Below are 13,312 nucleotides of genomic sequence, written 5' to 3'. Positions count from 1 at the left end.
ACCATTGCATCCAAAAGAATAAAATACCTAGGAGTAAACCTACCTAAAGAGTCAAAAGACCCACACTCTGAAAACTATAAGACCCTGATGAAAGAAATCAAAGATGACACAAATAGATGGAAAGACATACCATGCTCCTGGATTGGAAGAGTTAATATTATCAAAATAACTATATTACCCAAGGCAATCTACAGATTCAATGTGATCCCTATTGAATTACCAAGGACATTTTCCACAGAACTCAAACATAATATTTTAAAGTTTGTTTGGAAGCACAAAAGACCCAGAATAGCCAAAGACATCCTGAAAAGGAAAAATGGAGCTGGAGGAATCAGGCTCCCAGACTTCAGACTATACTACAAAGCAACAGTCATCAAAACCATATGGTACTGGCACAAAGACAGAGATATAGATCAGTGGAACAGGATAGAAAACCCAGAATTAAACCCACACACCTACAGCCAACTCATCTATGACAAAGGAGGCAAGAATATACAATGGAAAAAGGACAGCCTGTTCAATAAGTGGTGCTGGGAAAACTGGACAGCCATATATAAAAGAATGAAATTAGAACACTCCCTAACGCCATACACAAAAATAAACTCCAAATGGATTAAAGACCTAGATATAAGACCAGACACTATCAAACTCTTAGTGGCAAACATAGGACAAACACTCTCTGACGTAAACGACAGCAACATCTTCTCAGATCCACCTCTTAAGAGTATTGACAATAAAAACAAAAATAAACAAATGGGACCTAATTAAACTTAAAAGTTTCTGCACAGCAAAGGAAACCCTAAACAAAATAAAATGACAACCCACAGAATGGGAGAACATCTTTGCAAATGATTCAACTGACAAGGGATTCATCTCCAAAATTTATGAACACCTCCTACCACTCAATACCAAAAAAACAAACAACCCCATCCAAAAATGGGCAGAAGATCTAAACAGACAGTTCTCCAAAGAAGACATACAGATGGCCAAAAAACACATGAAAAGATGTTCAGCGTCACTCATTATTAGAGAAATGCAAATCAAAACCACTCTGAGGTACCATCTTACACCAGCCAGAATGGCCATCATCCAAAAGTCTACAAACAATAAGTGCTGGAGAGGATGTTGAGAAAAAGGAACCCTAGTACACTGTTGGTGGGATTGTACATTGGTGCAACCACTGTGGAAAATAGGATGGAGATTCCTCAGGAAACTAAACATAGAACTACCATTTGATCCAGCAATCCCACTCCTGGGCATCTATCCAGAGAAAACCATGACTCGCAAAGACACATGTACCCCAATGTTCATTGCAGCACTCTTCAATAGCCAAGACATGTAAACAACCTAAATGTCCATTGACAGAGGAGTGGATCAAGAAGAGGTGGTACATATACACAATGTAATATTACTCAGCCATTAAAATGAATGAAATACTGGCATTTTTAGCAACATGGATGGACCTAGAAATTATCATGCTAAGTGAAGTCAGTCAGATAATGAGACACCAACATCAAATGCTATCACTGACATATGGAGTCTGAAAAAAGGAGACTGAACTTCAAAACAGATGCTGACTCACAGACTTCGAAAAACATGCTTTCCAAAGGAGACAGTTTGGGGGGTGGGGGAATGCGCTAGGGTTGTGGGATGGAAATCCTATAAAATTGGATTGTGAAGATCATTGTACAACTATAAATGTAATGAATTCATTGAGTAATAAAAATAAATAAAAATAAATTTAAAAAATAAAGTAAATGCTCTAAGAAGAACCTGTATCATTGTTGTGAAGCCTGTTGTACACTCAATATATGACGGTCACCATTATTAATATTTTGTGTGAAATATGAGAAATTCTCCAAGTTACTTAATTTCTAGAAAGCTGACAGTATATAAAAGTAAAGACGTACTTGGCTTTTAAGGACATAGTGTGCTGTTTGAGTATGCCACCTAAGTGCTTGTCACAGTGATGCATGCTCTTAACATGATGATCTCAGGCACAAATATTAATCCTCTTTTACCTGTGGAGTAACAGGTAAGAATCATTTCAATGTGTTACACCATTGTAATGAGAACTGGTCCAAGGATTCCTTTTCTCTCTCTCTTTTTTTTTTTTTTTTTTGGTCTTTTTGCTATTTCTTGGGCTGCTCCCAGGGCATATGGAGATTCCCAGGCTAGGGGTCCAATTGGAGCTGTAGCCACCGGCCTACGCCAGAGCCACAGCAACGCAGGATCTGAGCCGCGTCTGCAACCTACACCACAGCTCACGGCAACGCCGGATCGTTAACCCACTGAGCAAGGGCAGGGATCGAATCCGCAACCTCATGGTTCCTAGTCGGATTCGTTAACCACTGCGCCCCGACGGGAACTCCCTCTCTCTCTCTTTTTTTTTTTTATTATTTTCTTGCTTCTTTAAAGAACACAGTTAATCAGATGCCTCAGCATTAGGGATAGTGCAAAGTTTATTTTCCTCCTGGCATTGACTCTCTGGCTTTACCCCCTAGTTGTTCTTGGGTGATGAACAGTTTTACCTCAGCAGCTTTTAATCATTGGAGACATAATAAACTCATAATACTCTGTGCTCCTGGGGCAGTTCTCATTTTCAAATCATACGACAAGTCTTTTCTAACTGATCTTTGACGTGAATGCCTTAGACACTCTCTTCCAGCCTCCAGGATGGTGAGCAGACTCCTGCAGGGTTTACGGGGATCCTCATTCTGACCCTCCCCTCCCCGACTCACTGGCCAAGATGACTTGTTGGCCCAAATTGGCCTCCCTGAGAGAGGCATGTCCTTTTGAAAGATGTGCAGTATTACTGTTATTTTATAATTGGTAGGGGAAATTGAGGTCAAAGGAGCTTGCTGCAGGTTAAGAGCTCAGACTGGATCTGCAGAATTGCAACAACCAGGAAACTGGTTTTCTCTTCATGGGCTGGGGAACTAGGTGGCTCTGGATTTCTGCTAGAATGATCTTGATGAGGCGAGCCACATCCTGGGTTCAGGTTCTAGACATGTGCTTACCTGATTTAAGATCGGGGCATTCTCTGAAGGTAATCTGATACCCTCCGACATGCTGGATTCTCTCTCTTCTTGCTGATGTTGGTATTGTTTGGGTTTTGTTTTGATTGGGTGTGTGTGATTACTGAGAATCATTACAAATCATCAGTAATTATAAATGTTAGCCCTTTAGGAGGTAATCAGATAAATGTGATATCACTGTCCTGATGTATTTGTCCCAAGAGATGGGTGATCCTATGTCTATGAGGAAATCAAGGGACTGTCTCTTCCCAGGCTTGTGTTTCCCTAACCCATTTTAATTCACAAAACCTCGAACATAAAACTTGTGTTTGGTTATCACTCACATCTTTTGTGCCACAGTTTTTCTAAACTTGAGCAAAGAAAAGAAACCAAACCCCAAACAAGTTTCAGGTTCTCTATTATTTGTTTTTGCTTTTTTCTTTTTTGTCTATGCCCATGGCTTATGGAGATTCCGGGGACAGGGATTGAATCTGAGCTGCAGCTTTGACCTATGTCACAACTGCAGCAACACTGGATCATTAATCCACTGTCCCAGGCTTGGGATTGAACCCAAGTCTCCTTAGAAACAATGCCACAGCCTTAACCTGCCATGCTCCAGTGGGAACTCTCTCACCTTCTCTATTATCAATTTTGTTTTCCAGCTGATCAAGAGGCAGATGAAAAGTGGGGCAGTTACAGAGGACAGGTGCTTGGTTGACATGAAGATGCAGCTGTTGAAGGTGGCATCCGTGGCTTACTGTGGGTGACCGATGGTGATCATGGTCATAGTCGTCCCAGCCCGAGGGAGGCCAGGCAGGAGCATCACAATACACCTGCCAGTGGGCACGCAGAGACCCCAGAGGAGCTCCCAGTTCAGAGAGAGGCTGTCACTCTCTGGCTTTGGCCTGAAGGGGAGGAGGTGAGAAAGGGGCCCTGGGGCAGGAAGGAGGGGCTGTGGATTAGGAGGGACCTTGCAGGAGGGCCTGTCTCATGGCATCTGCCTGGTCTGGACTAGACCGTCAAGGTCAGGCCAACAGCAGATACAGGGTATGCACACTTGTTTGTGCACGTGGAAGCAGGATGATAGCAAGGGAGATGTGGGGCAGATGCTGCATGAGTTTGGAGGGCAGAGCCAATAGGATGTCCTAGTGGATGGACTATGGGGAGAAAAGGAAGGGACTTGAAATGGCTCCAGGTTTTGTCTATTTCATCTGGTTGTTTGATTGGTCTGAGCAACTCTAGTAAGTGGAACTCATTCACTGAATGGGCAGAGCAGTGTCCTGTAGGCTAAAATCAGTTGGGCTTTCCAGGAGGACAATCTGATTAGCTGTGTCAGAACTACTGATGGTTAAGTCAGGAGGCTGACTTCTCACTGCTGCCTCTGGGCAGTGATGCAGGTGTGCTGGGCATCATGGTGAGAACAATTTCAGGGAGGTGGTGGAAGAGAAAGCCTGATAGAAAGGAGTTTAGGAAGTAGTAGGAGGAATCTAAAAGAGAGAGAACAAGGGGCTCTTTTCACACATTTTACTATAAAGCAGGACAGACAAAAGGGGCTTAGTTGGGAGAGGAAACTATGATGGGCTTTGTTTTGTCTATTTTTTAAGATGGGAGAAAGCATAGCAGTATTGTAGACTAATGTACCCAATTTAGTTGAGTGGAAAAAAATCAACTAGAGTTGATTATTGAGAGAGGAGGAGTTAAGTGTTGAGAGAGGAGGAGAGAGGGGGAGTTGCTGGAGTAAATGCCTTAGGTCAGCAAGGAGGAGGAGTCCCGTGTGCAGGTGGAAGTGTTACCTGAGGACACCTGAGGATGGAAGATGAGCCTGGGGTCATGGTCAGTGAGCTCCCTGAGGGAGGGATAAGAGGTCAGGTGGACCTTCCTGAACCAGCTTTAGGCTTTCCTCCTGTGTCAGCGGCCCCAGCCCACCTGAAGGATGCTGAGCACCTGAAGTGGGAGTGGGCTTAGGAGGTCCTGCCACCACCGGCAGACACTTTCTTGCCTTGTGTTAGAGAACTTACTGTGGGAATTTTTCTAGGTTGGGAGAAGATGTGCCATAGAAAGAATATGGGAAACAGGAATGTGGATGAGTGAGACAGAGTTTGTGTGTGTGTTGTGTGTGTGGGGGGGGCACCAGATGGGTAATGGGCAGGCCTCGTAGTCCAGAAAATGCAAGAGGCTGCAAGTGTATATGAGACTCCATTCTGGGGGTTATCTATTGCCTAAAAGTAAAGAATATATCTGTTCCGTGGTGTCATATCTAGCCGCCTTCGAAAAAGGTGAACTTTTAAAAAGATGACATTTAAAATAAAAAATTTTAATAATTTTTAAAGGTACTTTCCATTTACAGTTATTACAGAATATTATAGAATATTGTACGATACACCCTCAAGCCTCTCTTTCACCCAGTGCTTACTCCCCTCCCTGGCTCCTATACCACCCTGCCTCCCCCTCCCCACTGGTAACCACTAGTTTGTTCTCTGTATTTGTGTCTGCTTATAAAACGTTGCAGTTTAAAACATAGCAGCAATTCAGCCACTAGACACAGGTGCAACCAGTGGCTGCAGGAGAGGGCCTGCCTCTGGCTGTTCTGAGCTAGACAAATAAGGCCTATTCTGAGGAACATTAGAATTTTTGTCCCACTTACCCAGGTATCAAAAAGTCCACTTTCAGGAGTTCCCATCATGGTGCAGTGGAGGCAAGTCCAGCTAGGAACCATGAGGTTGCGGGTTCAGTCTCTGGCCTCGCTCAGTGGGTTGGGGATCCAGCTTTGCCGTGAACTGTGGTGTGGGTCACAGACGCAGCTCAGATTTGGTCTTGCTGTGACTCTGGCGTAGGCCAGCAGCTACAGCTCCGATTGGACCCCTAGCCTGGGAACTTCTGTGTGCCACGGGTGCAGCCCTAAAAAGACAAAAAGACCAAAAAAAAAGGTCCACTTTCACCCAGCATGTAGGAGGGGAGCGAGAGGGTTACCTGGACCTGTGTGCATGTGACAGTCAATGAGAGAGCTGGGGAAAGTTCATGACACAAGATCACACAGTGATGGCCCTGTTTATAAGACGTTATCTGAGGCAGGCACCAGAGGGAGAGTAGAAGTAAGAAACCAGCAGGGGAGCAGCCCCATCAACCTTTGCAGAGGCCCTGGGGACCCAGCCACATGGAGCTGGCTTTCGGCCTCTGAGGGACACAGAAGAGAGGTGGTCCACATCCAGTCCAGGTCTCCTGTCTTGTGTCTGAGAGGGTGGGGGCATCACAGACAGCTGGGGGTGGGGGATGGTGGTCAGGGAGGAGAATCACTCAACATCGGTGGACACGTCAGGAGGCTGTGGGATTGGTGAGATTTGGGATTAAATTTATCCTCACCACCACAGCATCAAGTTTCTAGCACAGTGCCCGGCAAAGGCTTAGTGCTCAATTGATTTTTGTTAAATGTCTTTTAAAATGAATGAACGCATGCATGCATGATTGAATGACATTGGGGTGGTTATGTTTTACTGGCTATTGGAATGATGGGTCTGCAGCCCAAGACTGAGGTCCTGGCTGGAGGGGGGAAAGGAAGTCGTGGTGTGGAGGTAAGCATTGGAAGCAGGTGATGAGGCATGTGCAGAATTGGATTCTGTTTCTAGAAGGAAGCTATTCTAAGTCGCCTGCGTGTGCCCGAGGCTGCTCGTCTGCATGTCTGATGAAAGGACTCCATACTTTGGCTGTAAACCATCACTTAGCTTTTGATTTGTCGCCTGATCACCCTTGGAGGCATAAACTTGAAATAGTAAATATAACTTCAACCCTTGATTTTTACCTAGTTTTCAGGCAGGAAGAATAATGAACACTTAAGACATGTAAGTATGATTGCCTGGAATTGAAGTGGCTGTTTATTTTTCAGATTCCCATCATTTCATCAGGCAGCTTTTACCTTCCTTGCAATGCCTGTTTTTCTCCTGCAGAAAGTTTGGGGGAATAATGTCTCTTGCTGGAGCACAGTGCTCTTGTTTTCCCCTTCCATTGAAACTTTTTGCCATTCATATTTGAAAATCAGCTCAGATGGATGCTGCAATTTGCTAAAAATCAATGTAATTAGAGAAAAATTTGATGTACTGAGAAGAAGACAATTCAGGGACTATTGAACATGAGTGAAATGCTTAATGAGCTGCATGTCTTTGAAGACCGGGATCTGAGCCTCAGCGAAACCTGGGCCCCTGTGATGAAATTTTACTTTCAAGCTCTAAACTCTCAGGCACTGCTCCGTGGCAGAGAAAATATTCGAAGAAACCTGACTAAGGATGTGTGTCCCTCTGAAAGGATGGCTCATGCTGAACATCCTGACACCAAATGTCATGTTCACACCCAATTTCTACACATTATTAGCGTTTACCTGGGTTGCCAGAGTTAGGGTGTAAAACTGTTACCTTCTTTGAAGTACCCCTTTGTTCTCTTAACAGTTGAATTCTCCTGGGTGTGCTTCTAAGTCTTTTGTTATATTATTAATTGTTTCCTTTCTCAGATGTGAACTAGGAAGGCATTGGGGAGCACTGGGTGTTTGTTCAGAGGGTTTGTATTTGAGATTTTGTATTTGAGACTGGCCTATCACTCATCACATGGATGGCCAGCTCATTCCCTCAGAGTCCTGGGGTCTAATGGACACTCTGGGTCTTTGCGGGAAGAGTCTGGGGGGTGGTCCCGGGGTCACAGTGCCATCTGTCAGCCGTGAGGGATGGGGGTGGGAAGTCCACAAGCATCATTAAGGTACTTGGAGAAAAACAGGCAAGAAGGTCAGTGTGAGCACTTTATTACTATGGGAACCCAAGAGTGAACTGGACTGAACCAGGATTTTTTTTTTTCATTTTAGTGCTGTACCCACAGCATATGGAGGTTCCCAGGCTAGGGGCTGAATCAGAGCTGTAGCCACCGGCCTACACCACAGCCATAGCAACGCCAGATCAGAGCTGCACCAGCAACCTACACCTGAGAGCTCACGGATCCTTACCCCACTTGGCAAGGCCAGGGATTGAATCTGCATATTCATGGATACTAGCTGGGTTCTTAACATGCTGAGTCACAATGGGAACTCTGAACCTGGAATTTCCATGGACAAGTCCTTGGGGGAAGTAATTGAAGCAGGGGAGAGAATGAGAAGGTGTAGGCTTTGGGCCTGCTGCCAGGGGAGGCGTCCTTGCTCGGTGAGGCTGTGGCCCCCGACCTGCTGTATCTCTGAAACATGGTCTCCTCGTGGAAGGAGGGGTCAGGCCTACTGGACAGCGACACATCATATTGTAAAGCAATGTGGAGAAATAGGCCCGAGACTTGTTAGGGCAGAGCTCCCTGTACTAGGCACTGGGAAGCCTCATCTGTGACTTCACTGCCAGCACACGGAGATCAGTCACCAAAGGGACAGTCGGTGCTCAGACATCACGCTGTAGTAATATCTGGAGGGTTGCATTTTTAGTTTAGATATTCACAATGATAAGAAATACATGTGTTGTGGGAGTTCCCTTTGTGGTGCAGTGGAAACAAACCCGACTTTTATCCATGAGGACCTGGGTTCCGTCCCTGGCCTTGATCAGTTGGTCAAGTATCCAGCGTTGCCATGAGCTGTGGTGGAGGTTGCAGACGAGGCTTGGAGCCCGAGTTGCTGCAGCTGTGGTGTAGGCCGGCAGCTGCAGCTCCAATTTGACCCCTAGCCTGGGAACTTCCATATGCCTCGGGTGTGGCTCTAAATAGACCAAAAAAAAAAATTTTTTTTAAAAATACAAAAAAGAAAATAACTGAAACTTTGCAAAGGAAAGAGAACCATGTGCAGTGAACTCTGGATCGACAGGTGCACACACATACTCACACCTGCCCAGCCTGCCGGGACAGCCAAGTGGGGAGCCAGGGTCTCCTGCTGCAGCCTCACCTGTCAGTCCCCTTGATATAGGCAACCTAGGGCCGTGAAGCAGTCTTCCTCCTCCATGTTGTACCCCTCTCACTTCTGGTGCCCCTGCTGCTCTGGGCTGGATGCTGCTGCTTGTCCTTGAGGCCTTGGTTACCACTGGAGGAAACTTCCAGCATCTGCCGCTTCTCCAAGTTGAGTTTTAAGCAAGCGTTATTCTCAAAGTATTTCACAGGCTTTGCTGTCCCCTCGGGTGCTTCGTGCTGGATGCTCTTGGGATGAGGGCTCCCCAATTCTCTGCCATGTTTGCCCTGTGTCTTTACGCTCCCTCTGTGGGCTGCTGTGTTTGCACTGTCACCTCTGCTTTCTGCTTGCCTTCGGTGTAGGGGCGTGGCCTTGCCTCAGTCCACGTTCACAGAGGATGCTTTGGGTTATGCTGGAATTGAAGAGGTTCTTCTATTGTGCAGAAATGGTTCTTTAAGACTCGATAGGTAATAGTAGATTGTCCTATAGGCTCCATATTCTGGGATAAGTGTGATATCTAACATCCCTGCAGTCATGTCAGCTACCAAAGTGCCTGTGACCATCTCTACCTGTCACAGTAGTTTCCTCTTGTCTCGGGTGTACTTGCCAGAGGCCACCATGGCTGCCTGAAACTGCACACAGTACTGACCCTGTGTCTATGGTGCTTGGTCCTGTCCATGCATCGCTGTATCAAAGCTTCATTTCTAAATTAGGACAGTAAGAGGTCAGCCACACTAGTAATGAAATAGAACAGTGATAACAGTGTGCTGTAACAAAAATTATGTGGATGTGGGCTCTTTCTCTCTAAAAATACCTTATTGTGCAAATTTAATGCCTTTTCCATATTTACTAAACACTTATCATAAACTGTGGCTGTAGCTTTGGTAGTTTGAGGTGTGGTAGCAAAACTAGTGTGGATTTTTTTTTTTCCTTCTTCGCAGTTTCATGGATAGAAGATTCATTCTTACCAGAGATCCTAGTTGAGAATGTTCACCTTTTCACTTGCAGGGGGCACTTTCTAGCTTCTCATGGGCACATCCGAATTGCCAGGATCACTCGTCTTGGGCTTTGGGGTCATTATCACGTTAAATAGGGGTCACTTGAACATAAGCACCATGTTACTGCCACAGTTCATTTCATAAATGAGCAGCTACTGAGCGACTGGACTTGCTGGATAAAGGATGGTTCTCATCCCAGCAAGACAGAGCTGACCTCCTGAGATTTCCTTGTGGGACTCAGTACATGATTAGAAATTTCTGAATTGTTTATTTCTCTAATTTTCCATTTAATGCCCCCTCCCCCAGTCCCCTGCCAGGATGCCCACCAGTTACTGAAAGGATAGAAAGCGAGACTGCAGGTCAGGGGGAACCAGTGCCCAGCTTTTGTGATGGTGGTGCTGAAGCAGCGAGGATGCTAGTGAGGGTGAATCATCACCTCCGGGCACCTGACTGCTTGGTGCTAGGCTCCTGCTCTGCACACATCTTATTTAACTCTCCCCGCAAATCACATAAAGCAGGTGTTCATTTTGTGATGAAAAACTTGAGAAGTTTCGGTAACATTGCTTATATGTGCAAACCTCCCCTTCCCTCCCTGCCCCCACCAGTTCTGGCAGGGACCAAGGCCCCCTCCATTCCACCTGCCCTGCTCTGACACCTCTTCCCATAGAGCAAGTTCATGGTAGTCCCCCTCTTTCTCATCCCCCACTTCCTCTCCTGACTTTTATGCAGCTCTTATTTTACAAGCAGATATTTTAATCTTGAATAAGCTCTAATATTAATCATGCTGCATGAAGTACTTGTACTTCTTTGAGTGTGATTAGGTGGGTGGATGTCATGGACATCATATGTGTGTCCCCAAGGTTGTATGTTGAAATCTTAACCCCCAAGGCAACCACGTTGGAGGCAGGGCCTTTGGGAGGGGGTGGGTTATGGGGCAGAGCCCTTGTCATGTGATGAGGCAGAGGGAGCTCCCTTCCTTTTTCTCCGCTCTGCCTTGTAAGGACACCAGGTGGAAACACCGTCTGTAAGCAAGAGGAGCCACATCAGCCACTGGCGCTCTGCTGAGTGACATCTGCTCCCTGGTGACTGTGCCTGACACAGAGCCCAGCACATAGTAAGTGCTTAATAAACACACAGAGTGTCAGTGTCGCTTCACTCAATTGTTTGTCATTTCAAAGGTGTTAGGGTTCCCACTCGGGACCCTAAGTTCACTGTGGCAAGTCTAGTGGACACTGGGATGTGTGGCCAAGACTCCTTCATTGTGGTGCTTCCCAGAAAGCAGTCCACACAGAATCTCCTCTCAGCCCCTTCAGGCCTCACAGTAGCCACAGCCTCTGCCCTTCCCTGCCAGTTGCAAACTTGGCTGATGGATGCCAGACCTAGACATCCAGGAGGGCCTGGCCATCCTTGGAGCCATCCAGGGACTCCTGCTCTGTCCACGCCTGCTCCCTTTCCCCCTCATCCTCTACTCACTAAACACCCTGCTGACGCTGCTTCCCTGGAGACCCAACCTGCTGCTGCACATGGGCTCCAGACGTAGTTTCCTTCATGCCTTTTGCCTGTAAATTCCCAAGGCTGCTCTTGGGTGATTGCGCTCAAGAAACTGTAACAAAGAGACACCAACTAGGGCATTCTGGATGCTCTATAAAATACGTCAACAAAATGAGGATAGGTTATCAATAGGGGTGGTTTGCATTTACTTATAAACAAAAAACAAAACTTTTCCTTGAAGCAGATTATAAGGAAACGCCAACACCTAGGAGACCTTGGAGGCCCCCTGCCCCTGAAATCAGTCTCCGTTTACACACTTGGCTTATTTTATCAAGGGCGAGATGCTCCCTGCTTCTGCTTCTCCCAACGTGTTTTTCTTCAGAATCCAAATCTGTTGCAATACATATAAAGCCTTAATGAGTTGTGTTTCTTTGTGTCCTGGGATGCTTGAGTCTGAGCTTAACCAGTTCCATGGTCATAACGTAACACAATGAAAAAGGCTATTGAGCTGTATTTGTCGTTTCCTTGGGAACCTCAGTTATGCCTCTTTTTAGAGTTTGTTCTGTTTATAAACAAAACACTTCTAGCTTGTTCTGCTTTATTCCTTGTCTTTTTATTCTCTATTCTGACTCTACCAGAGTCTCACAGTGACACTGTGCCACGTGAGTACTGAGTGCAGTCAGCATCCTGTTGAATGTCCCAAGGAAGGGAGAGAGGGGAGGAGGAAGGCAGGACTGAAATACCAGGTGGGGATTCCACCCCAACTCATTGCTACTAGCTCGTGAAGCTCTTTGTGTGAGTTAGAATATTTCCCTTCCAGGGCATCACATCCCACGGGGCCTGGGCTACAACTTGGTCAGCTTAGAAAATGTCATCCCCTACCCTTAATGTCGGAGACCCCCCCAACCTCAGCACTAAGGATATTTGGGTCAGATGATCCTTGGATGGGGGGCTGTCCCATGTGTGGCATGTTTATGGCAGCATTCTTGGCCTCTAATCACTAGATTCCAGTAGCACCCACCCTCTGTTGTGACAATAAAACGTGTTCAGATATTGCAAATGTCTCCTGTAAGAACCTCTGACTCAGGTGAATGGAGCTGCATGCAAGAGTACAAGGCAGGCTGTAGAAAGGAGAAGGGTCTGATTTACAGGGGCATTTGTGCAGTGCACAGTCTCCACAACTGTACACAGCAATCCTGCTGGTTCCCATACTTTCTGTGTCCTGACTGCATCTTTTCCATTGGCTTTTCTGCAATATCTCTCAATCCTTAAAACAAATGGGCACTTTCTGCTTCCTATACCTTGAATTGTTTACTTCTATTTATAAGCAAACAGGTGTCTTCTTTGTAGGCTTCCATTCCTCTGGTTCATCAGGAATTTTCAAAAGGAGCTTTTCTGTCTATGTTAGAACAAGTAGCTACTGTCTCTTTTTTGAAACTTTGTGTGAGTGTGACAGTGTTTGGTTTGGAAGGTGTTATCTGAATTTAACACTCATCAAATCTCTTTTTAAAGGGGCTTGACCTTTTCTCTCTGACCTTTTATTTTTGGACAAAAAACATCTTAGCCATTATATTTCATTTTGGCTTCCTTCATTCCCCTTATTAGCACTATTTGATCTTTGACAAGTGATAAAGACATGACATGAAACATAATTTCTTATAACTTGAAGAGTCTCAAATTAGTACGTATGAGACAGGAAAAAATAGATAAGAGGGATTTGCTAATTAATTGAAAAGAATGTTTATATTTCGAATAGTGTTTCTCAAACAATGGTGGCCCAAAGTAAATTTATTTTTTTAAATTGCCATTAAAAAAAAATAAGAGTGGGAGTTCCCATTATGGCTCAGTGGTAATGAGCCAGACTAGTATCCATGGGTATGTGGGTTTGATCCCTGGCCTTGCTCAGTGGATTAAAG

This window comes from Phacochoerus africanus, chromosome 3 (genome assembly GCF_016906955.1).
Source record: "Phacochoerus africanus isolate WHEZ1 chromosome 3, ROS_Pafr_v1, whole genome shotgun sequence".
NCBI classification, from domain to species: domain Eukaryota; kingdom Metazoa; phylum Chordata; class Mammalia; order Artiodactyla; family Suidae; genus Phacochoerus; species Phacochoerus africanus.
Note: the sequence above shows the minus strand (reverse complement) of the source record.